The 25,953-nt window shown below is 38.3% G+C and overlaps 1 pseudogene; it reads left to right on the top strand.

The window, feature by feature from the left end:
* The first annotated feature begins 1,249 nt into the window (after positions 1–1,249).
* On the top strand, positions 1,250–25,096 carry LOC117557162 (annotated as a pseudogene).
* The last annotated feature ends 857 nt before the right edge of the window (positions 25,097–25,953 follow it).

Below are 25,953 nucleotides of genomic sequence, written 5' to 3'. Positions count from 1 at the left end.
AAAATGATTCATGATGCATTCTCCCTATCATGCCCCTGCTCAAAACAATGCAACCTAACATCATGAGGGCCTTCACAACCAAACTACAGTATAATTATGATTAGTATGCTTTCCATCGCAGAGACAAATCAATACAAACAAACAGCAGTCATCACTCTTTTAGTAAAAACTCTCTTTGTAGTAGCAGTTTTTATTTAGAGTTTATTTACAATGACTCATTTTGTTGTTATTCTCACCTTCTGCAAACAGACATTTATTTAAATTGATATTAATGTGAGCTTCACATTTCATCCAGAACATGTTGTGCTTTGCGTTATTGCATCCTCATGCTGCATTCAAGGACGTGGGACATTTATGAGGGGAGGACTTTCCTGACACAAGTTAGGCTACTGGCCAAAATATATCTGATCGATTTTCTTAACATTATTTTAAAGAAATATATCTAGGTATTGCAAACTATAGTTTTGGGGCTCAGCCAAATACAAAGTACAAGTACAACTTTGAGGTTGACTATTTTGTAATGAAATTAAGTAGTATTTTTCGGAGACAAATTGTTTACTTTTTACATAACAGCTTTAGCTGATTTAGAAATAGGGATTTTTGCATTAAAAACACAAGAGAAGTTGATAAAATATAACGGTTTGATTGAAATTAAACTACACAAACGTTTTTCCAAATGCAATGATAAGTCCATGAATCAATTGACAGAAATTAATTGATATTTTAATAATCTTTTAGTCATTCTATAATTTATTTTTGAATAACTTGAAAAAAAGACATTGCATTTTTAATAATGTTGGCGAATTATATTATTTGCATTTGGTACTTTTACTTGTAATGTGTTTTTCTGATTATAATCGATACATCTAATTATAATGTTAGCCAGTGAAAGCACAAGTGTCAGCTCAGAATGTCAAAGTAAAATACATGTTAATTGATGCTACATTTATCTGTTGCTAAGTGACTTAATTTCAACTTTTTATTAGTAACATTGGCATTTCAAGAATTGTTATTGCAGCAGCATATACATAACATTGTAGTGATACTAATGTTACTCGAATAAAAGAGCTCAATGTTGCTTCAAATCGACCTATAAGTCGCCGGTTGTGGTCGACAGTATGAATTCCTCCATCACTTGGACGTAGGATCGTTGCAGAGAAGCGCACCGCCGCTCTGAGCTCCGATTGGACGGTAGCAGCGATGGGCGGGGCCTGTCTGCAGGAGCGCAGAGACAATAGAGAGAGAGAGAGAAAGCGGCTGCAGGGGGACTGACTGACAGCGGCGGAGCAGACAACCACAGACTCCTGCTTTATTCCAAATGCTGTGAAGAAGAAAAACAACACAAATAATTCAAGGATCTGTTTCCAATTCAGTTTTAGTTACAATAAGGTGTTGTCTGGATGGATTAACACATTGCATGCAGCACCGTTTGAAAGGTAGGATCAGATCCTCATTTCCTGACCGGTTTAAAGCACTTAACTGCAAATGAAATGCTCGTTTGTGTCTTTAAATGTGTTTTTTAAAATTCATTCACTGCTAATATTCTGCTTTGTGTCACTGCATGTCTTTGCAATGCTCTGTTGCAAAGCATAACACTGAAAAAGTGTTGGGTTTACAAGCCGGCTTTGTCATTTACCCTCTTTTGAACTGCTTTATTTAAATGATAAATCATGTTTTATATTCTGTATAATGCGAAAAGTTGGACACCATGTGACCAAACACAGCCTGAGCAGAACAATGGAGCTGCTGTGAAGCTTTTGTGTCCCAGCTCCACATCTGTACACCGCTATATGGGATTTATTGTTTACATGCTACATTTCTACACATGATTTCTTCCAAGGCGAACAAGCGTACTGTGCACGCTCCTGCTCGTATACCTGCACTACACGTTGTGTTCATTAGGATGCTTGCTTTGTGTCTGCCGAGCTGGTTCACTCCATCTCTTTGTGCTGCTTTTGATTATGACTCCCAGACAGTAAACACTGAGACTGAGTCTTGTGAAGGGGGTTACACTGTGGATGCCTACATCCTTGATGTATTATTTAGTACATTATTTGTATTGATGGGAACTCTCTTTATTTTGGGGTCATGGCTTCTAAAAGCTTGATATGGCTGCAGAAATCCACCGTGGATTGATTAGTCGATTAATCGATTGACGTAATCTACAACTATTCTGATAATCCAGTATCCTTTACAGTTTTTTCAAGCAAATGAAGGTACCCCGAATTCTCCGGGTTCAATCAAATATCATGTATGTAGCCATTTTATTATTATTATACAACTAAATTATTGAAAACGCTTAATCAACTAGCTTGCAAGCTAGAATTGGAGAGCTTTTGTCTACTTGGTTTTAAAACATTTTAAGTGAATTTGACTGGTATCGTCAAGTTTTAGACATTTTTGTTATAATAGAACAATACATTTGAAGACAATACATTGGGCCCGACATTGGGCTCTCGGAAGACTTTTAAACTTGTGTTGGACATTCTTTAGCTTTAATACATTCATTATATTGAATAAAACAATGAATATATGATTCAATTAATCATGTGCTGCACTATTTGCCTGAAGGGTCATGCATGTTCGTTTCACCTTGATATTATATATATTTTATATAGCCATGAGACAGGGGGAAGCTAACGTTAGCTTTCAAGGGCCAAACTTACCCCTGATGACGTTGCACTGGTCTCTTGGGAGAAGAATCAATCAATCTGGAAATAATCGTTAGTTGATTACTGACACTGAGAGGTTTTTTCTGGTATTCTTACTGCAATAATCTATATTAAGTTTGATCAGTATTGATAGAAAATATTGCCTGTAGTTTTTCTGAAAACCAGCCTCCTTGGCAGAGAAGAAATGTTTGGTTCATACTACTAAAATGAGATCGTTAGCTCCTTTTTCCTTGTCTTAATTAACTGAAATCTAAATATCTTCAGGTTTTTTAGAGCTAGACATTTGAAGATGTTACCTCTGGGAAGTAGTGTTGGGTATATGCTCAATCAATTATTCAGAAAATGAATTATCCTAACAGCCCTAAACCAGACACACACACATCTATATCAGCAAATAGGCTTTGGCTTATTGTCCCAGAGGGATATTAGTTTCACAGCTTGTACACAGCAGCAACATATATAAAAAGTACACTCAATTATCCCAGATAATGGCAGTGTCAGTGTGGCAGATGGTTCATGGCTGCTGGTGCAGAAGGAATACAACTCATCTTGAAGCAAGCTCTTCTCCCTGTTCGTGCCCTGCTTCTCCATCCATGTGGATATAACGTGAAGTTATCATCGAGCACTCCATCAGTGTCATTTATTATTGTGAGTGCTAACGCTCTCAGTAATCTAGCAATTATGTTCTACATTAATCATTTGGTCTTTAAAATGTCCATCCCAGTTTTTCAAAAGGTTATTAAATGTCTTGTTTTGTCAGTGCAAAACCCACTCACTTTAAAGAGGACAAATCGTCCTCATTTCAGCTTCTTATTTGTATTCCTGCCTCTACTGGGACATGTCTCCATGCTTTAATGTGCTGCAGCACCTCTTTTCACCCTCTGTCTGAAACCAGAGCCCAGTCTGCTCTGATTGGTTAACTGGCCGGCTCTGTAGAGATTAGTCAACTGTTTGGAGATGCCCCGCCTCTTAGCCTATCCCGTACAACGATACCTATCACGTACAACGATAGCTAGCCAATAGAAGTGCTAGTGTTACATAGTGATGTCACTATGTTACAGAAGTAAAAGAAGGAGTCTAAGTGTTTCAGGCTGAGGGGGGAGTGTGTGGGAGATAATTTTCAAATTAGTTGGTGATTCAATGTTCTGTGGATCGATTGGTCGACTGATCGTTGCAGCTCTAGACAGTTTTTCGTCGCACACTGATGCATGTTTGCACACAGCAGACAGGGGATCATGCATTAACAGTGCAGAGGGAGAAAGTGAGAGCAGAAGAAAAAGAGGCAGAGATTAAAGCAGACAAAGGGGGCAGCGTTACCTACTGTAGCGTGGGGTTCACAGCAGCAGAAATGGGTTGGCATTAAAGGAGAGCACCCAGTGATGCGCCGCCGAGCATGCACACACAAAGCCCCAGTGTACGCGCATGTTGGAGCCCGAGCCAGCTTTGATGTGCTCCACAGCTCCATGAGAGGCCTGCAGCTCGGCCCCCTTTGGAAGAGGGAGTGAGGGCCAGAGCTGTGGCTGTGACGGCTTTAGCTCTTCAAACATTTGCGCAGGAAAGAGCTGCTCGTGGTGCAGAAATAATCTCCCCGGTTGTGTTATCTCAGTGGGCAGATTCAGAGAATAGTATTTTACACATGTTGGTTCACTGGCACTGACTTGAATAGGTAAGAATGACAAAAGGCCCACAGAGACTGGTACTGGGGGGGAAGACAAGCAGGTCTGATTGAGCAGTCGAGGCATCGTTGAAAAGCTGACAGTCAGTAGGAATGTCAAAATAACAGAAAAGTCGTTGAAACCAATATCAGTGGAATTCCCTATGGAGTGTAGTATTTTTCTCGTCTAACCCTGAAGATAGCACTGCAAGGGGCTTGCTCAACCAACTGGGAATAATGTTCGGCGTGATGACATAAAGTAGCCTAATTTAGTCACTTAGTTAGCAACACTTAGTTAGCAACAGCTGTTATTAAAGACAGCTTTAAATAATCAGGAGTAAGGTTTTTGCTGACATATTTTATGTTGCAGAACAACACTTTAAAAGCTCTTAAGCCTCTGCTAACCAGACTGTTTTTCAAGCATCTAACCAAAAACTCATAGACTTCGAGATGATCAAACCGAAACTGCCAAAGTGTTCCACCTTCCTGCACTGCTCTTTTCAATATCACGATAAAAAACAAAACAACATCCATTAATCCCACCAACATATTACATTTGAATACTGTTTATTGTTAGGAAGTTAAGAAGGCCATACTTCTTTATAAATCATAAATAATTGGGTCCCTTTTGAAATCATTGATGTGTTCTTGCAGAGCAGACATTCTCCCTCGTATGGTTACTTTTAAGTTAATGTACTTTGTGAATTTATTGAGGCAAGGCAAGGCAAGGCAAGGCAAGGCAAGGCAAGGCAAGGCAAGGCAAGGCAAGGCAAGGCAAGGCAAGGCAAGGCAAGGCAAGGCAAGGCAAGGCAAGGCAAGGCAAGGCAAGGCAAGGCAAGGCAAGGCAAGGCAAGGCAAGGCAAGGCAAGTTTATTTATATAGCACCTTTCAACACAAGGCAATTCAAGGTGCTTTACAAAAATGAAAGACATTCAGACAAAGGCATTTAAAAACAGTAAAAGATAATAATAAATAAATACAAATAAAAATACATGAATAAAAAGTACATGAATAAAAAGTTACAGTGCAGTTTAAGATATGAATAGTTCACACAGAAGTTCCACTTTACTGATGAACACAACAGCTCAGTTTCAATTAAAAGCAGCGACAAAAAGAAAAGTCTTCAGCCTGGATTTAAAAGTAGTAAGAGTTGTAGCGGACCTGCAGGTTTCTGGGAGTTTGTTCCAGATATTTGGAGCATAACAACTGAACACTGCTTCTCCATGTTTAGTTCTGACTCTGGGGACAGAAAGCTGACCAGTCCCTGAAGACCTGAGAGATCTGGATGTTTCATAATTTAGCAGTAGGTCAGAAATGTATTTTGGGCCTAAACCATTCAGTGCTTTATAAACCAGCAGCAGTATTTTGAAATCTATTCTTTGACACACAGGAAGCCAGTGTAAAGACTTCAGAACAGGAGTGATGTGATCCACTTTCTTAGTGTTAGTGAGGACTCGAGCAGCGGCGTTCTGAATCAGCTGCAGCTTTCTAATAGATCTTTTAGTGAGACCTGTGAAGACACCATTGCAGTAGTCCAGTCTACTGAAGATAAAAGCATGGACAAGTTTTTCCAAATCCTGCTGTGACATTAGTCTTTTAATCCTAGATATATTCTTTAGGTGATAGTAGGCTGATTTAGTAATTGTTTTAATGTGACTGTTGAAACTCAGGTCAGAGTCCATGACTACACCTAGATTTCTGGCTTTATCTGTTGTTTTGAACATTGCAGGCTGAAGCTCAGCGCTAACTTTTATACGTTCTGCCTTGGCTCCAAAAACCATTACCTCAGTTTTATCTTTGTTTAATTGTAGAAAGTTCTGACACATCCAGTCATTGATTTGTTCAATGCACTTACTCAGTGTTTGAATTGGAGCATAGTCTCCTGGTGAAATGGTTATGTAAATGTGTGTGTCATCTGCATAGCTATGGTAACTTATTTTGTTGTTTTTCGTTATCTGAGCCAGCGGTAGCATGTAGATGTTAAAGAGAAGAGGCCCCAAGATGGAGCCTTGAGGAACCCCACATGTCATATTTGTCAACTCAGATGTGTATTTACCTATAGAAACAAAGTTGTTTCTGTCCTTTAAGTAGGATTCAAACCAATTTAGAACTGTTTCCGAAAGTCCCACCCAGTTTTCTAGTCAGTCTAGTAATATGCTGTGGTCAACAGTGTCAAACGCAGCACTGAGATCTAATAATACTAACACTGAAGTTCTGCCACTGTCTGTGTTTAAGTGGATGTCATTGAAGACCATTACAAGAGCAGTCTCAGTGCTGTGGTTTGGACGAAATCCTGACTGGAACACATCCAAACGAAATTACTCAACTGTTGAACTTTTTCAATGATTTTACCTAGAAATGGGAGGTTTGATATGGGCCTGTAATTGTTCATTACTGAAGAATCTAGATTATGCTTTTTTAAGAGCGGTTTAATGACTGCAGTTTTCAGGGCCTGTGGAAAAACACCTGAGTGAAGAGACTTGTTTATTATATGAAGTAGATCTGAGGCCATGCAACGAAAAACATTTTTGAAAAACCCTACATTTTTGAAAATGCAGCAGGTCTGCAGGTAATTACACAACCGGCCAGACCTGACCAACTCACTGTTCATTACATTCAAAGGGACGGCTTTCTGTTGGTAATGCAGTCCATGCTATGTTGGTGTTTTCAGCTAGAGGAATTATTTGGCCAATCATAATTGGGTTCAGCTGTGGATGATTGATGTTATTAACAAAGACAGATTATGGATTGGAAAAAATGTATTGAGTCTAACCTGTAAAATAGTTCAGTATTGTGAAATTCTTACAAAACTATGGATTCTGATTGTTGGAAATGATTAGAACTTCTATCACGGATGGTTGGGTTCTGTCCCATTTGTTTTTCAGTTTTCAATATTTTATTATTCGTTTGTTTGTGTGTGAGTTGCCAGGACATCTTAAAAATGTTGGCATACATTTGACCAACTGTAAAACCTTGTGAATATTTGTTTGTGGACATGTAGGTGTTTATTTAAAACTTTTAAATCTTACGGTCTTATAGATGATGCTAGCAACTCTGTGAAGTTGTACTTGAGCTAAATGCTAACATGATAATGCTAAGCATATTATAATATTTGTTTTTTCTCTCAGATTAGTTACATTTGTAAATGTAATACACCAAAGTTTGGGTCAAGGTAGGGCTGCTCGATTATGGCAAAAATCATAATCTCGATTATTTGGGTCAATAATTGATATCACAATTATTAAAAACGATTATCTATTTACTTTGGAAACATCATTTATTGAAAAAAAAATGTTGAACAGTATGTTTTTAACAGTTGATTACCCTGAACTTTAAGTATAATAAATAATAAAATCGTTTTATTTCAATTATGTTGTTTTCATAATCGTTGCAAGACAAAATTGTAATTGCGATTAAAATAAGATTAATTGAGCAGCCCTAGGTCAAAGTGAAACTTTGGGATTAGATAATAGGTTTAAGGAACAGTTGTCGACATATTTCACTCTAAATCACAGATTTTGACCCTATGTGGCAGAAGAGGAAAAGACAGAGGACCCCCAAAGTCACAAGGATTCATCCTCTCAGGATCAGGAATATAAATCCAAAATGTAATATCCATCTTTCAAATGTTTGTTGAGATATTTTATTTCTGAAATACAAATGAACAGGTGTTCCTCTTTCTGAAACTCTTGGTGTCGAGCAGACCTTTTTGAGCACATAATATGACTGAAGATGGTAGCATTTGTTCCTGAAGTATGTGTTAGATAGCTGACATATTGATTAAGCGTTACAAATGATTAATTAGGTGCTGTTGTTTTACAAGTCGATGTTGGCCTGGACACAAATGAGGTGGCAGAGGCAGTTTTTCTGCAGTGCTTAATGTGTTTCTAATAGCAGTAGTGAGACAATGACTCAGCACTTTTATCAGGTTTAACGTACAATTACATCTTGTAATAACTCGTAGAAATTAATGATCAGGTCTCTGCTGATGTCTGGGTGAAAGAATAACTGTAAAGTAGCAATGTCATCTTGGTTGTTTGTTGCAGTCTCAAATCCTGCAGTCATGCAAGTTGTAATTGATTTACTGACAGCTTTGCATTGCAGCAGTTGGAATCGCTTGAAATAAAAACGTGCACAAGTTTCTTTGTTTCAAGGCAAAACAATAACATACTGACATTTTTAGTAATGTTAATTTTCTGTGACAATTAGTCCAGAGTCAGTCACACATACATGTTTTGCTTATGTAATCTATAGGCTTTTACTCTCTCATTATTTAGAGTTGGCTTACTCAGAAAGGACATTTCTTTGGATGTGAGTTTTACAACATGGTTTTTGTCTAAGATTTCTGTATAGGAATGGATGGAGGATGTCAGTGTTACTGGAATGTGTTCATTCTGTTGGTGGGGTATCGAGACACAAATGAATGCCATGGTGTCTAGAAATGTTTTGTTTGCCAGTCCAACACCTAAATACATTTAGTTTGTCATGAAATAAATTGGCCAAAACAGCATATTTTGCCATCATTGCCAATATTGTATGATTAGTCAACAATTGTTATTGCAACTGGATTTAATTTCCCGCCTTTTATAAGTTTACATTTTGGCAATTTGCACCATATGCTGAATTAGCTGGCAGCTTCTGTTTACCAGAGTGCCCATATAGGTGTAACACAGACATCTCTTATTTCTTAGCAGATTCATGGATGCTTTTCTGTTTCTTTTTAGAAAAAACCCAGTGTGAGATCATTTGTTACATTCATACATCGAGGTTTGTTCCAAAAATGCTGTTTTCAGGCTTCAACTACTTTTCTTCATTGTAAAGTGAATATATTTGGGTTTTGGACTGACAAAAACCTTGGTACCACTTTACAATAAGACTACCCTTATAAAGGATTCATAAAGGGTTTATAATTAGGTTATTAATTAGGTTGTAAACACTTTATTAATCATTAAGAACCATTTATAAACCAGTTCTAACATAGTTTTCATACATCAACACAGGCTCACTATTTGGCAAGATGACTAAGCCTTATATTGGCTACTTAGCTTACTTCGTCTTCTTCATCAGCCAACATCCTTGGTATCTGTTGTTCACTGAGTTGATTCTCGCCCTTACATCTTGATGTTTCTTGGCATCTCTTTATGATCATTTATTTACGAGTTACTAACATTTATAACTGTCAAAAGGGAGCCTTGTAAAGTGTTAAACAAATCACCATTTATTAATGAGTTTCTCCCATTTCTAATAAGGCTTAGCAGTACAGATAAATGTGGGCTCACTATTTGGCAAGTAACCGGTCACAGTTGCCCTGTTTATCTCATGTCTTATAAAAGCTTGTTAATGATTTATAAAGTGTTCACAACCTAATTAATAAATACAAACTATTCGTAAACCCTTTATAAGGGTAGTCTTATTGTAAAGTGGTACCAAAACCTTTGGTATACTTGGATGGATATGGTTTGATATACAATGTGAACTGATTTATAGTTATTCTACAGAAATACCCAAACTAGGCATGACGATAGGCAGGTAGATGAATAAAAGCTCATGTTCACCTCTGTGCCATCCTGCAGCCTGCCCCTCCATCAGGCTGAGAGACACACCTCCTCTCCAGTTTGGTGCAATAGGCAGGTAACATGAGCCTGGAGGTGCAGAAGGAGATGAAAAAACAGCAATGACGCACATCCGACTTTCAGCTTTGATTACAGACGAGCATTTCACACAAAAGAAAGACAGGCAGGAGGGCTCATAACCCTCATTCGTCCAGGGGGAAGGCGGGGCTCCTGGAGGCCCTCCGGGGACCCACCGTGGCACCGTTACCCAGAGAGAGAGTCAGAGCTGCCAGAATACAGAAGATGCTTTTCATTAGTGCTGGTTGTGAGTTCTTTCATCTGCAGCTCTTTGATATGACGGCAGGGGGAGAGCACATTATGAGCTATGCTTAATGCCCAGGAGGTTCTGTGGTACATGCATTGAGCGTGAACGTGTGCACACTGCATGCGTCTGTGTCAAGGTTATCATGGTTAGAAGAGCTGAGAATTAAACAAGGCAGCAAGTGAACATATTTGATGATGCAGCACTTAGAAGGTATAAAGAATAATAGAACAAATGTACAGTAAAAAGTGATTGAAACGATTATTTTATTAATACGATTGAATTCAGCTTTTATTGTCACATGCTGTTTAGCATCTTATTAGTAGAATATAGGGAACACATGTAATGTAGAATAAAGATCAATACAATATGAATGTATGCAGGAGTTATAGTATATAGGTTAGGTAAAGGGTTTTGTGGTAACATTTAATGTAACAACATTAATAACTTACAAAAAGTCAAAGTAACAATGGTATTACATTTTTACATTACATGTTACTTGTTAGACGCTTTTATCCAAAGCGACTTACATACTCAGTACTGTGGGCAATCCCCACAGGAGCAATTTGGGGTGAAGTGTCTCAGGGACACAACGACATGCTGACTGCACTGGGTTTGAACCTGTGACCCCCTGATCCCAACACCAACGCACAACCCACTGGTATAAAACACAAAATGATATTCGCCTCTCACATTTACTAATGATACCCTGCTGATCGTAGTAAAACAAACGTTAATCAAACGTTAATCAAACCTGATAGAAAGAAAGTGAAACTATTAAAACCATATTGTTGTTTTCTTTCCAATTGATTATCACCCAATCATTGGTGATTATTTTAAGATTTCTGTTTTCAAATATCCAGCATTTACAATCTGGTGTTTTTGATGCCTGGATATAAAATGGGCATACAAATACAATAACACATTTTATCTTCCATTGGAATATTTCCGTCTCCTTGCCGTGAGCACATAGTGAGCTGCTTATTTTTAAAAACATCTCTGTGTTTAAAAACTGTGTACACATGCCTGTTTGTGTGGAAACCCTCTGTTTCCATTGCACTTATTCTCAGTTTAGTTTTCAAAGTATATGCCACCTTTCCAACAACTTAATTCAAGCATAGATGCTTGTTTTTATTATTATTTCCCCAATTTTTCCAGTCTTGTGTTTTTGATGCGTAAATCTAAAACAGGCTTAAAATAAAGACATTTTCCACCATCAGGGGATTGCAAAGTGCCTTTTTTACAGGTTGTACTGTTTGTATAACGTGAATGCGGGGGACAAAACATTTGTGTGAATGTGAAGCTGACTGTTGAGCGGCCCAGACCAAGCAAGGAGGCAGAGGCAGAACGTCCAAAAATATAACCCGAAGTGGGCATTTATTAAAATCATGTGCACAAAGTTCACAGCCTCAATCCTGCTGTTCTCCTTGCACACATCCTGTAGCCACAAGGATCTCACACACACTACCAGCCTCCTAAACAGACAGGGCAACAGACCCTAAATACACCCACTCTAATCAGCACAACAAGACACAGGTGAGGGGGGAGGAGACAACACAGGACACCAGGTGCACACAATCATCAGCCTGAAGCCGTCAGTCCATAGTGACGAAGTTACCTTCGTCACAGTGAAATTAAGTTCAAACCATCTGCTGCTTTCTTTTCAGTGAGAATTGGGGAACCATGTGTGATACAAGCTTTAAAGCATCTCCTCGTGCACCTGTTATGTCTGAAAAGCAGGTTTTGTAAAAGCGACTCTTTGTGCATGCAGACACAAAACCCATTTCCTGTATTGTGCTGATAACGCGGCTACTCTGTCACTGTTACTGTGTTGCAGATAAACTGGACAGAGAAGAGCTTGAATTTTAATTAAATTCGAATCACAGAGGCAGGAAATAAAAAGGCTGTTTGCGGGTAGTTCTTCAGTCTGCAGCCTCGCTGTCTCGTTTAATATGTGTTTGTTTTATTGACCTTGTCAGACGGATGCTGAGTGGCCCGGTGATGGACAGCCGGTCGGCTCCTCTGGGTTCAGCTGACTCCTCGTTTTTTGTCTGCTGGTTGCACTTTCATGCTCAGCACATACTGTTGGTGTCTGGAGCCACTTTCCCTCTGTCACTGCGAGGTGATCCTTTTTATTGAACTGGCTTTGATCAGAGGTGGAAGAAATACTCAGACACGTAACTTAAGTAAATTCAAATAAAGTAAACTATGGCAATTGTTCTGAATCACGATTATAGTTAATGATCCATTAATGTGTACATCATTTTATATTTTGCAGCTGATAAAGTTGGAGCAAACTTTGCCTTTTTTTACATCATGGTATCTTTTATCCAGAGCAGTATATACAAAGTCATTATGAGATTGTTATAGTTTGTTATGATCATTTTAAAGGGGTCCTATATGCTTTCCTGTAGTCGTGTGTATATAGATTGTTGTGCATGTAAATGGTCTGCAGGAACACAGGGGATTTGAATACCCCCGCCTGAAACGACTTCTTTGTTTACGTCCGCAACATAGTGACATCACTATGTCACACTTGCGCTTCTATTGGCTAGCGCTCCAACACATTGTACGTAATAGGCTAAGGGGCGAGACATCTATAAGCGGTTGACCAATCACAACAGAGTTGACCAGCTAACCAATCAGAGCAGACTGCGCTCTGGTTTCAGACAGAGGGTGAAAAGAGGTGCTGCAGCACAGGCGGTATGAGAACAATAAAGAGCTTTTTGAACATTAAAGCATGTAAACATGTAGAGTCACAAAATACAATCATGTCACCTGAACATGAACATAATTGCGCCCTTTTAACCTGAAAGTAGAAACTAATGTTAAATACATTTGAGGAGTAAAATACAATATGTGGTTCCAAATTGTAGTAAAGTAGAAGTTGAAACGTGTGCAACAGTTTCCCAGACATGCTCAGGCTGCAGACAGGAACACAGATGGACCGGATGCACAGGAAGTGGCTAGCACCCGTCTCCTCGACACGTTCTCATCCTCGTTATGAGAGCGGCTTCATTGTGCTGTGCCATCAGGCCTCAGAGTGTCTGCAGTCTCTCAGAGAGGTTGGCCTGCTGCGGGGGGTCACACTGGAGGAGGAGAGTGTTGCTTGGCTTCTTGTTTTAGAGGCAGAAGGAGGAAGGTTGGACTGATTGTCTGAGGTTGGAATTGGTGATGGGAAACACGTCGGGTCAGAATGAGATGTTCATTATTGCAGGAGGATCATTTATCAGCTGCTCCGCTCTACAAAGAGCAAAACCTCCCTCTTTTGTGATCCAATCTGACACATTTCATTTCTCTGACTGCAGTGGTGTAGAAACTATTGACTTGTCTGCTGTACCTACGATGTTGAGATACTTGCGTAATTCCATTTTTTTTCTACTGAAGCAACAAAAGCTATTTAATTTCCTTTATACTTTTTATTGTATTACATATACAAGTTTCAAGGCTTTATTGTCATTTGTACATTAGCTACAGTGTAGATATGGCAATGAACAACTTAGGTCACAGGCTCCTCCAACATGCATATACTGTGTAGGACATAGAACAAATAAAACAGATAAAATAGTGCAAGAGAATGTTTTGAGATGTGCAAGTAAATACAAATAAATCAGAAATAGTGCAAGAAGAGAGTATATAGTAAACTCCACTACTGTACATTTATTGAAAAAATGTATAGTTTAGAAACAGATTTACAAACTCAATACAAAATAAAACCAACTATTAAACTATTATATATTATTATTTATAAATGTATCCAGCAGTACTTACTTAGAAATAAACTGCACCTATAATTTATGTTCTGTATTAAAACAATAACATCATCTGTATTATTCTAAAAAAAACAATTTTCCATGCTAATACTCTGTAACTGGTAAACTTTTTACATTGAAATGCGATATTGTATTTTATTTTTCACACTGTCGATCAAAATGCTGCTTAGCATCTTAGGATTCACAGTTCTATAGGGAATATGTCATGTAGAATAAAGATACAACGTGATCTTATGCAGGAGTTATATAGTGTAGGTGAAAATAGGGTTTTCTAGTAATATTGAATGTTATAACGTTAATAACATTGAAATGCGATATTCATATTGTACTTTTCACACTGTCAATTGAACTTCTTCTAGCTTATAATGGAACACTAACCCCACATCCTTGTTCACGCTCCATGTGATCTTTATAAAATAACTTTCTCATGAACACAAAGCATCCAGCTCCCATACGTTCACATACAAGTCAATACGTGGCGGTGCTGTGTTTACAAAGGTGGAGACGGGTGGGCTCTGGTCTCGTAGTGAACCTCCTCTCTTCCTTCCTGCAGGAACATCCGTCTCCAGCCCGGACCCTCATCCCGGCCCGCCCTCCACAACAATGAACTCCTTGCCACACGGCTCCCGCGCCTCCATCGACATCCTGGAGGAACTCCAGCTGATTGCTGCTCAGAACCTGGAGAAACTGGACATCAACAAATACTATGAGGTGGTCTGTGAGCTGGGGAAGGGCACGTACGGGAAGGTGGACCTGGTCGTACACAAGATCAGAGGTAACTGTGTGTTGACGCTGAAGCTGATTCCAAATACTTCTTTTGATGTTCCTTTGAAATGAAGTGTTTTGAAGCTAGGCTTGGAAGGTGCATCACGCCTTGGATTTCTCCACATGATTAAAGGAATACTCACCCAAAAATACATCATTTGTGTATCAATTACTCACCCCGTGTTACTTTGATCTTTTTCTCACATGCCTCCATGGCAAACAAAGAAGGAAACAACTGACAAAAGTGTTGTTCAGCGGAAGTACATAGGGAAACAACAATATCAAAACTTCAGTTCTCACATTCTTACATACTCACATACTTACTTACTTACTAACATACTTACTTAGTTACTTACTTATTCACTAACTTACATACTTACTTACTTTCTGACTTCCTTAATTACTTATTCACTTACATACTAACTTACATACTTACTTACTTACTTACTTACTTACTTACTCATTCACTTATACTTACTAGTCAAATACAAAAAACATAGCATACACATAAGTAACATCCTACATATACATATTTATATACTTACCAACAGAGGTGGGACCAAGTCATTGTTTTGCAAGTCCGAGTCAAGTCTCAAGTCTTTGCGCTCAAGTCCGAGTCCAAGTCCTAAACTTTGAAAAAACGAGTCTTAAACAAGTCATTATGTGCTTTTAACCAAATGTAATGACATCCGTCATCCATAATACTTGATAATCAAACTGCTCTTTATTAGTCTCATTAATAATTTAATAATCAATTTTCTCTCTGCTGGTAAGTAACACGTTTTATTTTATTTTAAGAGGGATCAGTAAGGTAAGGCTACCGTGACGGTTTGATTCAGAAGGAGTTTAATGTATAAGATCCCTGATGTTGAGGTGACCAGTTTATTTCCACTGTGTACAACATGTTATAAGGGACCCACAATCTATCTTTATGCCAGGGATAATGTGCAGCGAGGCGGTCTCTATGGGGAAAAGAACACCTGAATCTAGGTCCCTCTGCAGGTGGTACTTTAAGTATATTTTTTAATGCTATTACTTATACTTTTACTTGTAACATTTTGAATGCAGAACTTTTTATTGTAACCGAGTATTCTTACACTCTGATACTTTTACTCAAGCACGAGATCTTAACTTCTCCCACCTCTGACAATAAATCCTGAGTGGTTACCAAAACAATAACCCTGCTCTGAAGGTTAATTTCATTTTACAAATCCTGCACTCAGCTTTGCTTTCTACAATATCACTGAAATGCAGCCAGATGCTGCTTATTTTTTCGGTTTTCGCTAATTTCTTGACTTTTTCTGACGCGCTTGCATTTAAATCCGGCTCCCCGGCTCCCCGTCTCCCCGTCGCTCTGTGTAGCTGGCCTGTACCACTACTACACCTGCTGTCTTTGGAGCGTCTGCCCCCCACCCTTCTTTCACCTAATGATATGATCCTAGTTTGTCCTCGCATATGATTGGCCGCATGGTGGCTCACCAAAATGAAGTCCCGCCCCTGCCTGCATGGATTCACAGCAAGAGTTGGAGCGGCTGAAGATTCTGCTCTCCCCAACGGGAGTCTGCTCTTCTAGCGGCATCTCGCGATCGGCATGTTGGAGGCCTCTGAATTAAATTATCAAGTCACCTCAAGAAGGCTCAAGTCCAAGTCAAGTCCCGAGTCATTGGTGTTCAAGTCCAAGTCGAGTCGCAAGTATTTTGTGATTTTGTCAAGTCGAGTCTCAAGTCATCAAATTGGTGACTCGAGTCAAGTCATGTGACTCAAGTCCACACCTCTGCTTACCAATACTTACTTACTTACCTACTTACTTAAAGCCATATTTACTTCAATACCTACGTACTTGGTACCTGGTATTGAAGCATCAGCAAACAAAGAATACAATTTTTTACCATTTTATCTTCCACAATCACTTATAAAACCCTTTCATGTTGTTTAAGTGTTTACTTTAGAAAAACGCATTTTACGTAATTGTCCACATATTTAATGCAGTATTTTGGCATATATCTGAACTCAGATTGCTTAAATGTAGGCTACTAAATTAACATTAAAATCCCATGATGTCCTATTTTCTTTTTATGGAGCACAAAGCACATTTTGAAAGCAGCGGTAGTGTGTCACCGAGATGAGTTCTGACCTTTCCAGCCTGTGAAGTGTGGAGTTGAAACAATGTGCACCTGTGGTTTTACCTTCTGCTTTATTACTGAGATCTTCTCCATCAGAGCGCAGATCTAATTGTCTGATGGTGCTCGGTTTAAATGTCAGGTTCACTATGGGGCTAAATGGCCTGAAGGCAATATCGTTTCTGACCTTTTGAATCATAACTGTTAAAGTTTTAGTGAAGAGAGAAACTGAAATGTGAATCAGTCACAGTTAGAAATGGGGTTGTCCTTTAATATTCAGTTTCCTCCGCCAAATAAAATCCAATATTTAATTTGTCAGCATTTTATTTCAAACATATTTTGAATATTTTCTTTTCATTTAGATATTTTCAACTTTTACCTCATGCTACAGCTGCAGTAACACGACTTTATATCCGTTTTTTATACCTTCCTTTAATATTTGAGACTTTTTCTCTAAAGGTATTTGTTCAATATTTGTGCCGAGGAGAGTCAGTGTGGAAATATAATGTTCCTTTAAAGTTACTTCACAGTAAACACGTGTCTCACAGTTAAAATACTACATTAAGAGTCCTTCATTGAATATGTTACCGACTTATTAGAAGTACGTACTAGAAGTGTTATTCAATGTAACATGTTAAATAAGTAACCAAATGTGGACAGAAAGATAAAAGCATACTGTTTTTATTTTGAAGTGCTGTTGTTTTGACAGTTAAGGGGCCGTGGGGTAGATTTGAAATGCAGCTTATTTGTAGGTCCTGCCCTGAAACCCTCACAGTTTAGAGTCAGCTGAGTTCCTCGGAACATGTGTGTCCTCGTGCAAATGAGCCAGCAGGCTGACTTTCAGAAAACAACTCATCTTCCATGAAAACATGAAACTTCTGTAACACAAGCTGCTGCTTAGAGAATACAACATTACCTATTTGTTGTTTCAAATATTCTGTACTGTAAACAAATAGTATCGCCATGCGTCTTTTAGATATAGATACATATGATGGCAAAGACACAATTACTCTCTACAAATAATAAATAATGAAAAAATAAACTATTATTATAATAATGTATTATAATTAATAAATGTTAAAAATAACGCTATACTGTTGGTAACCATAATAAGAATATTAATATTACTTGTACGGCAATTATTATTTGACGACTTCTGCAGGATTAGAGACATAAAATAGACGATATTCTTACAGATGTTTTTATTTGATGCACAGCTCACAAAATGCACATTCTCTCGAGGTAAGTTGTGCATCACTTATGTAATTGGGACTTATTTCTCTTGTGTATAGTCCGGTCAACATTACAAAGCGTTATGAACAGACTGGACCTTTCCCAAAGGCTCTCTGTTGACCTGCACAGAGCGCTCTGCAGAGCTGAGCCGGAGCTATTGGAGACCCCTCCCCTCCCCTCTCCTCCCCTCCGCTCTCCTCTCCTCCCCTCCCCTCCCCTCCCCTCTCCTCCTCGCTGACACACTGACTGATGGCAGCGCTCCACCTTTTTATATTTTTTAGATTAGCTCTGTTCATTTCTCTCTTGTTGCAATAAAGTGTCTGCCAAGGTGAGCCTCTGAACCTCACAAGACTACATTTGTTTTAGTGCATCACTTTTACGTGATAGTGGTGTCAATTGATTGAATTGCATTAATCATAACGATGATTAAAGACACCTTTTTTTTAATTTGGCACAAAAGTCCATTTGTCCTATACATGATCAAAGTTCAAGGTCACTTAGATCTCACAAATGACATTTCATCAATGATGGGGTGATGTCATATTGAACGTAATAATGTATTTAATGGTTCAACATAATTAAATACAGTCTGTTACATTTATACTGTTTCATATTTACAACACAACGTAAAATGCGGCATTGACACAAATCAAAGACGGAACAAATTAAGTACCTTTATTGCACAAGATGCAAAATATAACAAAATAATATATAAAAGTAAATCGCTGACAGGTAACAAATTACTGCACAATTAATAGTTTTACTTGAAATACCTACAAATACATGTTGCTGATTCATACATAACTAAATGCAGGACTTTTATTTGTGTTAAAGTGTAAGCAGGTCACTCTCTATGGCAGGGGTGGCCAACCCGCGGCTCTCGAGCCGCATGCGGCTCTTTGCCTAGTTTCATGCGGCTCTTCAGTTCATATCGAATTGTATATGTGTGAGTTTGGGGGGAGAGACATTGACTCCTGACTAGTGTTGCACGGTGTACCGATACTTGAAAGGTACCGCGATACCCCTGCCGTTAAAAACGTTAAGATTCCGCCGTTTCATTAGTATCGGTACTTTAAGAATGACGGGGAAAAGTACTCCGGTGAGAAAGCGCCGTTTTAATAAGAGCCGTGTGTGTTCAGCGCTCTGCTTCCACTCCCTGCACTGCAGCCTTGCCTGCAGTCCCTCCCTCTCAAGCACGCTCTAAGTCCCTCCCCTCTCAAGCACGCTCTAAGTCCCTCCCCTCTCAAGCACGCTCTAAGTGCCTCCCCTCTCTCGTGCACGCGCTAGCTGCCAGAGCATGTGAGAAAACGAGAAGCATGGCTGCAAGTGGGAGTGCAGCTGCCGCTGCGCCTCGGCTTGTTGACAAAAAAGACGCCAGAAGCGAAATTTGGAAGTATTTGAGCTATATCTCTGACAGTGAGGGCAAGCCTACGGACACCACGAGGCCTGTCTGTGAGACATGTATTAATTTTATTTAATACGAATTCTTGTCATTTATTTTATTTATTGTTCTCATTGTTTAAAAGGTTATGTTATGGTTATGGTTCTGGTGTGAAATAAAGCACAATAATTACATTTAAGACTGTTTCCCTTTTTTTAAGAAAAGTATCAAAAAAGAATCGGAATCGCAATTCTTGACTTGGTATCGAAACCAAAATGTTGGTACCGTGACAACACTAGCTACTCCTGACAGTTAAACCTGATATTTAGTAGGTCTGTTAAGTATTGAATGCTGATAATTCTGACGTAATTTGGCCGGTCAAAGTTGTTTGGGCTCGGATAAAATCGCTCTGTTACTTTCGTCCCGTGTTACTTTCGTCCCGTGTTACTTTCGTCCCGGCTCTCCCTACTTGTGTATGTGTGGTGTCAGGTGTCAGTATGAGAGGATGACAGCGCGTCTAATTTTGATGTGACCCAAGAGCCAATCACAATAATACCTGCGATGCAGTGAACCAATCACCTTTGAGGGGGGGAAAACCTATCGTTGATTAAACACTATCCAGTGTTTCCCCTACCATTGTGTTGGAGGGGCGCTGCGCCCCGCCAACGGAGCCCCGCGCCCCCCCCTGAAATTCAAGGTGTTTCAAAAATATATATAATATATATTTTTTAAATATATATATAGCACCAAATTGCAAATAATCTATAACTACTGTCACTTTTCACATTGAACATGTGCTCTTTTATTAAATAAACTAAACGCTTTCATTTTAAGTTGTGAGTTTAGTGTTTTTGACCCTAAGAAACACTGATGCAATAATCAATAACAATAATCCACAGCTCCTCTCTCTGCTCCAGAGGATTTAAAAAATATATATCCCAATGCCACAAAGATGCATCAGTGACGTGGTTGAAATCTTGTCTCCAGAAAACAAAAAACTGAAACAAGCGTTATCAGTGACTGTGTGTTTGATGTGGCTCTTTGCAGTAACATAGAAAAAATGTGGCTCTTAACCTCTGACTGGTTGGCCACCCCTGCTCTATGGGAACATAGAGTCTGGAGGATTTGAAAAACGGCAGGATTTAACTCAGTGACGTGGGAGATTTTAATTATTCATCACATTTTGATCATTTTAATTAAGTTTCATACTTGCAATTAGGCAGATGTGAAATAATTACCCTAGACACGTCTCATATGCATGAAAAACGAGGATGGAGATTTATGGAGTTATGTAACATTCCTCTGTCCTCCTTTTTTGTTTCTCAGGCACTAAAATGGCCCTGAAGTTTCTGAAGAGGAAGACGACGAAGCTGAAGAGTTTCCTGAGAGAGTACAGCATCTCCCTGTACCTGTCGCCCTGCCCCCTTCATCATCAACATGTACGGCATCGCCTTCGAGACCGACGAGTACTACATATTCGCTCAGGAGTACGCGCTGGCAGGAGATCTGTTCGACATCATCCCTCCACAGGTGAGAGAAAGATTATCGTGTATATGTTGTGTTCAGGGACACTTGCACTTTCCATCATGAATAAATGTCAAAAAAGACGCTACTTATAACTCAAATCTTGTTGAAACATGTTTTTTTTATGACCTTTAACAATAGTATTTATGATATACAGAACTGAATTCTGATTAGATTAGATTAGTTTAGTTTTATGACAATTTGATAGACATTTCTGTAAACTTTTATATGACATGTTGACTTTTTTTAAAGAGTTTTTTGGGCAACCAGTCCCTTTATTCAAGTGACAGCTATGGTCCCGGGCGGGATTCGAACCCCGGTCCTCCTCTTGTCAGCTCTACCAATTGAGCTATACGACGGCGTAAATCACATTCTACTTCTTTTTTTTTGACTAACTATTTTATTACTTTTTCTACATTTTTGACACAATATTCTATGGCTTTTTTAATAACTTTTTTACTTCTTCGACATACTGGCTTTTTTTCTATACTGTGTTTGTTTTTACTGATCATTTCGTTATGCTATAATGACAATTTGTTATATATTTCCGATATATACATTTCTTCAGTTTTTTTGAAATTCTATACCATGATAAAAAAAAATAGAAAATGGACACACAATACTCATACTAATACCATGAGGTTTCTTCTGATATTTTGGACCAACCATACTATGACATTTGATTTGATATTTTTAACATAATATACTTTAACACTTTTTTATATTTTCGACATACTACACTATGACTTTTATTTATATTTTCGAAAATAAAAAGTAATAGTATGACGTGTTTTCAACATACTATTACTTTTTACATATTTTCGACATACTAATCTATGCCTTTTTTTCGACACACTATGATTTACGGGATATTTTCAACATACTATACTCATTTTCAACATACTATACTCAGATTTTTAAAAATATTTTAAACTATATATGTAGTTGTATAATTTTGAATATTTCCGACATACTATACTATGCAGTTTTTTTCATATTTTCAACATACGTAAGGGAAACTTCTGCAGCAATGGAGAGTCAGGACTCAGAGAGACACGAGGAGAGTTGGAGCTTTGATGTCAAACACTGGTAGTTTATTACAAGTATCGGCCGGAGAATTTCACATCACAAGTCACAGCAGCCAGAGATTCTGATTGCACTGGTGGGTTGCCATGTGAAATCTGACCAGCCTCTCTCTCGATAGACCTTTTAACTAGTTTACAGAGAGTTAATCAACAGCTGGGAACACTGGAGATATCACCAACATCTGGACATACTGAATCACTTTTCTGACTCTTAGGCTCTGTGACCGAGAGTTGACCGGTCATAAAACTGAGAATGAGTGCAGCAGTACATTCTTTAAAGGAGATAACGAGTCAGGGTTGGTTATAAACGTCAACAGTTAAATATCTCAGGAGTAAGACAGAATTATTCCCTCACACTATACTTTGCAGTTTTTTGCATATTTCCGACATACTATACCGTTTTTTTTTCCAAAATTCGACCTTTTTTTTGTATATTTTCGACATACAACACTAGGACTTTTTTTAATATTCTGACGCACTATACTGTGATGTTTTCTTCTGATATTTTCGACTAAACATACTATGACTTATTTTATATTTTTGACATACTATTCTTTGATATTATTTTTATACTTTTGAACTAAACTATGATGATTTCTATATATTTTCGGACCACCTATATAATTAAGTGTTTCTGAAATGTTGGAATACTATACTAAGACATTATTGAAATCTTTTAACACATTATACCAGTGGTTCCTAACCTGGGGGGCACCACCCCAAGCTTGGGAAGAAGTTGTAAACAAATATTGTTTGCTCGTAAAATCAATAAAATGGGACACATTTTTAACACGACTGGCAGTTAAAAAAAAGTGTACGAGCCCACAACAAGCCTTTCAGTTATAATGCCCAAATCAACAAAGTTTTTATATTTTTTGACATACTGTACTTTGATTTTTTATGATATTTTGATCATAACGTTACTTTTACTTAATTTGTTTACATAGTAAGCTATAACTGCTTTTTCATAATTCTCAACCTACTATACTCTGACTTATTTTATATTTCTTGACAGAATGTACAATGAATGTTTTGACATTTATTGATGTACCATACTTTGATGTTTTTTCTCTATATTTTTGACATACTATAACATGACTTGTTTCAACATACTATCCTATTAAAGTTTTTAATATTTGAATGGTTTCATTTCTTTGACCTCGTTCTTCCTCTCCTCTGTTCAGGTGGGTCTTCCTGAGTGTGTGGCGAAGCGCTGCGTCCACCAGGTGGCGATCGCCCTGGATTACCTGCATTGTAAGAAACTCGTGCACAGAGACATCAAACCCGAGAACATCCTCATTTTCGACAAGAGTGTCGCAAAGTCAAGCTCTCGGACTTTGGCATGACGCGGCGCGCCGGCTCCCCGGTGAAGCGCGTCAGCGGCACCATCCCATACACGGCGCCTGAGCTGTGCGACACCTCGCGGCACGAGGGCTTTCTGCGTGGACTACAGCACGGACGTGTGGGGCGTTCGGCGTGCTGCTCTTCTGCATGTTAACAGGGAACTTCCCCTGGGAGAAGGCCATGCCAAACGACACCTTCTACGAGGAGTTTGTGCGCTGGCAGCGGCAACCGGGACAGGCACGGTGCCGTCGCAGTTGGCGGCCACTTCACCGATTATTCTCTCCGAATGTTCCGAAGGCTCCTCTCCATTGAGCAGGAGCGCCGCTGCTTCTCCGTCAAAGAAGTCTTCAAGCTACTTCAACCAGAGCTGGATGCTGGACACGGAGAACGGGAACGGTTTGGCGAGCAGCGCGGCGCCCCCTCTGGACATCAGCTCGTCATCGTCTGAGGAGAACGTGTTGGTGGACCCGGCTGAAGCAGCAGAGCCTGTCCCCCGCCTGCATGGCAGCGAAGGGGAGCTCATGATGGACACACACTTCTCCTCCGTGTCCACGAACAGCTCGCCCTCCTCCACTGGCAGCTACGATCGCGGTCAACAGATGAGAACACGAGAGAGGGCGCCACCTGGTGGCCACGCCCATCGAGATCTGCGTCAGAGGCGCTGGACGCTGCGTTTCATGTGAGGAGGGGGATTTCTCTGAGGTAGAGGAGCAAAGAGCGGATCAAAAAGTCGACGCCTCGCTGCTGATTTACTAATTTCGGATGAAGACTCGCTCTGAGGAAATGAGCAGAGAGCCTCCTGTATGTGCTCTATACTTGGGATACTGAAATGGACGACCTGTTGAAAAAATAATGCTGAAGGACAAATACAAAAACAAAGACATTCACAATCAACGAGCAATATGAAAATGATCCAGTCCAAAAAATAATTCTCGATCGGCTTTCAGTAAAAACATTTCTTTATGGTACTTTTGTGTGTTTATAGATAAGTGTTATTTCTTAGTATGTGTATTTTTTATGTGGAGTTCAATTATTTATTTAAAGCAGATGCATATATTTATGATTTGTAAGAGGTTAGAAGCCTTTGTTTTACTCTGGCTTTCCCTGAGAAAAAAATGTAATTACTGTAGTATGGTTTTTTTGAAATATTCGTCATCATGTTGTCGTGATCTCTCACCAGAATGTCCTCTCCCATGTTTGCCTGTGATCCCTCTTGTACAGCAGCAATCCATAAATGGTACATTGTTTTCTTTGGGTAAAAAAGACATAATAATCAGCTATTTGGTAGAATGACACACGGGATGTGATTCTTCAATTTACATGGTTAAAGAAGACAATTGTATCTTTCATTGAGGAAGTAGCATAATTATCTAACAAGTGATTCATATGGACTTTCTTCTTCTCCGAAAATAAATAAATAAAAGAAACAATCATTGACATTAAAATTGCTGATTGAATAAAAATAAATCCATACAATTCTGTCAGGGTTTGGGGATGTTACCTGCCCTATTAAATATGTATTCTGTTGTTTTGATTGCTGTTTACTTTAAAAGTAAAACCCTGAACGTGTCAAATATTTGAGAATTAAAATGTTTACTTTCTGTTTTCCATAAGTATTGCATGTTCATTCCTGTGGGGACATTAGTTGAAATAAACACCCCCAAAATTAAATTGGAGCCAGTTTGTCTTTTTATTCCTTTTTTTATAAAGGTTTAGCATTTCTAGAAGATTTGCTTCCACTCTGATACTTAATATGATGTTTATTCATAACGTTCCTAAATCAAGGTAACATATTTAAAACAGTCATAGTGTAGTATTTCATCAAGAAATATTGAATGTGTCATATGATATTAAAAAGTCAAAAGAAAATCACAGCAGATTTCTTAATTAAATTATCGTCAGTCATAATGTCATATTTGATAGATTTATCATAAAAAATGCATATTATCGTATACCATAAGGTGTCATTTAAAAAAGTGATAATAGAGTAAGTCATACAAATATCACCAAAAAGTATAGTAGGTTTGTCATTTCAAAAATAATAATGCACGTCAACAGTCATTGTACAGTTTGCATTAAAAAAAATCAATAGAAATCCTTTTAATAGTATTTTATAAACACCTGATTAGTAAAGTATGGCATAGAAACATCCTAAAAAAGTGAGTTAATAAAATGCTAAAAATAATAAAGTATGTAAATAATGATCTAAAAGTGTAGCATCATTTGTCATATTTATTTAAAAAAGAGATGTACATACATAGCGGGTCCTAATATTCTAAGAAAATGTCATATTGTATTGTTTCATCAAAGCATCATAAGAAAATCAGTGCATGGTATTTTATACAAATATAAATTAAAAAGTAAATATAGAAAAGGCATGATAATATATTTAAGAATGTATAAAATATTATTGCATATCATAAAAAGTCACAAAGTCGTATAGTGTGTTTATAAAAATGTGAATAGGTACTCCTTATTATTATAACTATTATTATGTTATACACTTATTCTGAACATCATTATTATTA

This window comes from Gymnodraco acuticeps, unplaced genomic scaffold (assembly GCF_902827175.1).
Source record: "Gymnodraco acuticeps unplaced genomic scaffold, fGymAcu1.1, whole genome shotgun sequence".
NCBI lineage: Eukaryota > Metazoa > Chordata > Actinopteri > Perciformes > Bathydraconidae > Gymnodraco > Gymnodraco acuticeps.
The sequence above is the reverse complement of the archived record's forward strand: the minus strand, read 5'-3'. Positions and strand labels throughout refer to the sequence as shown.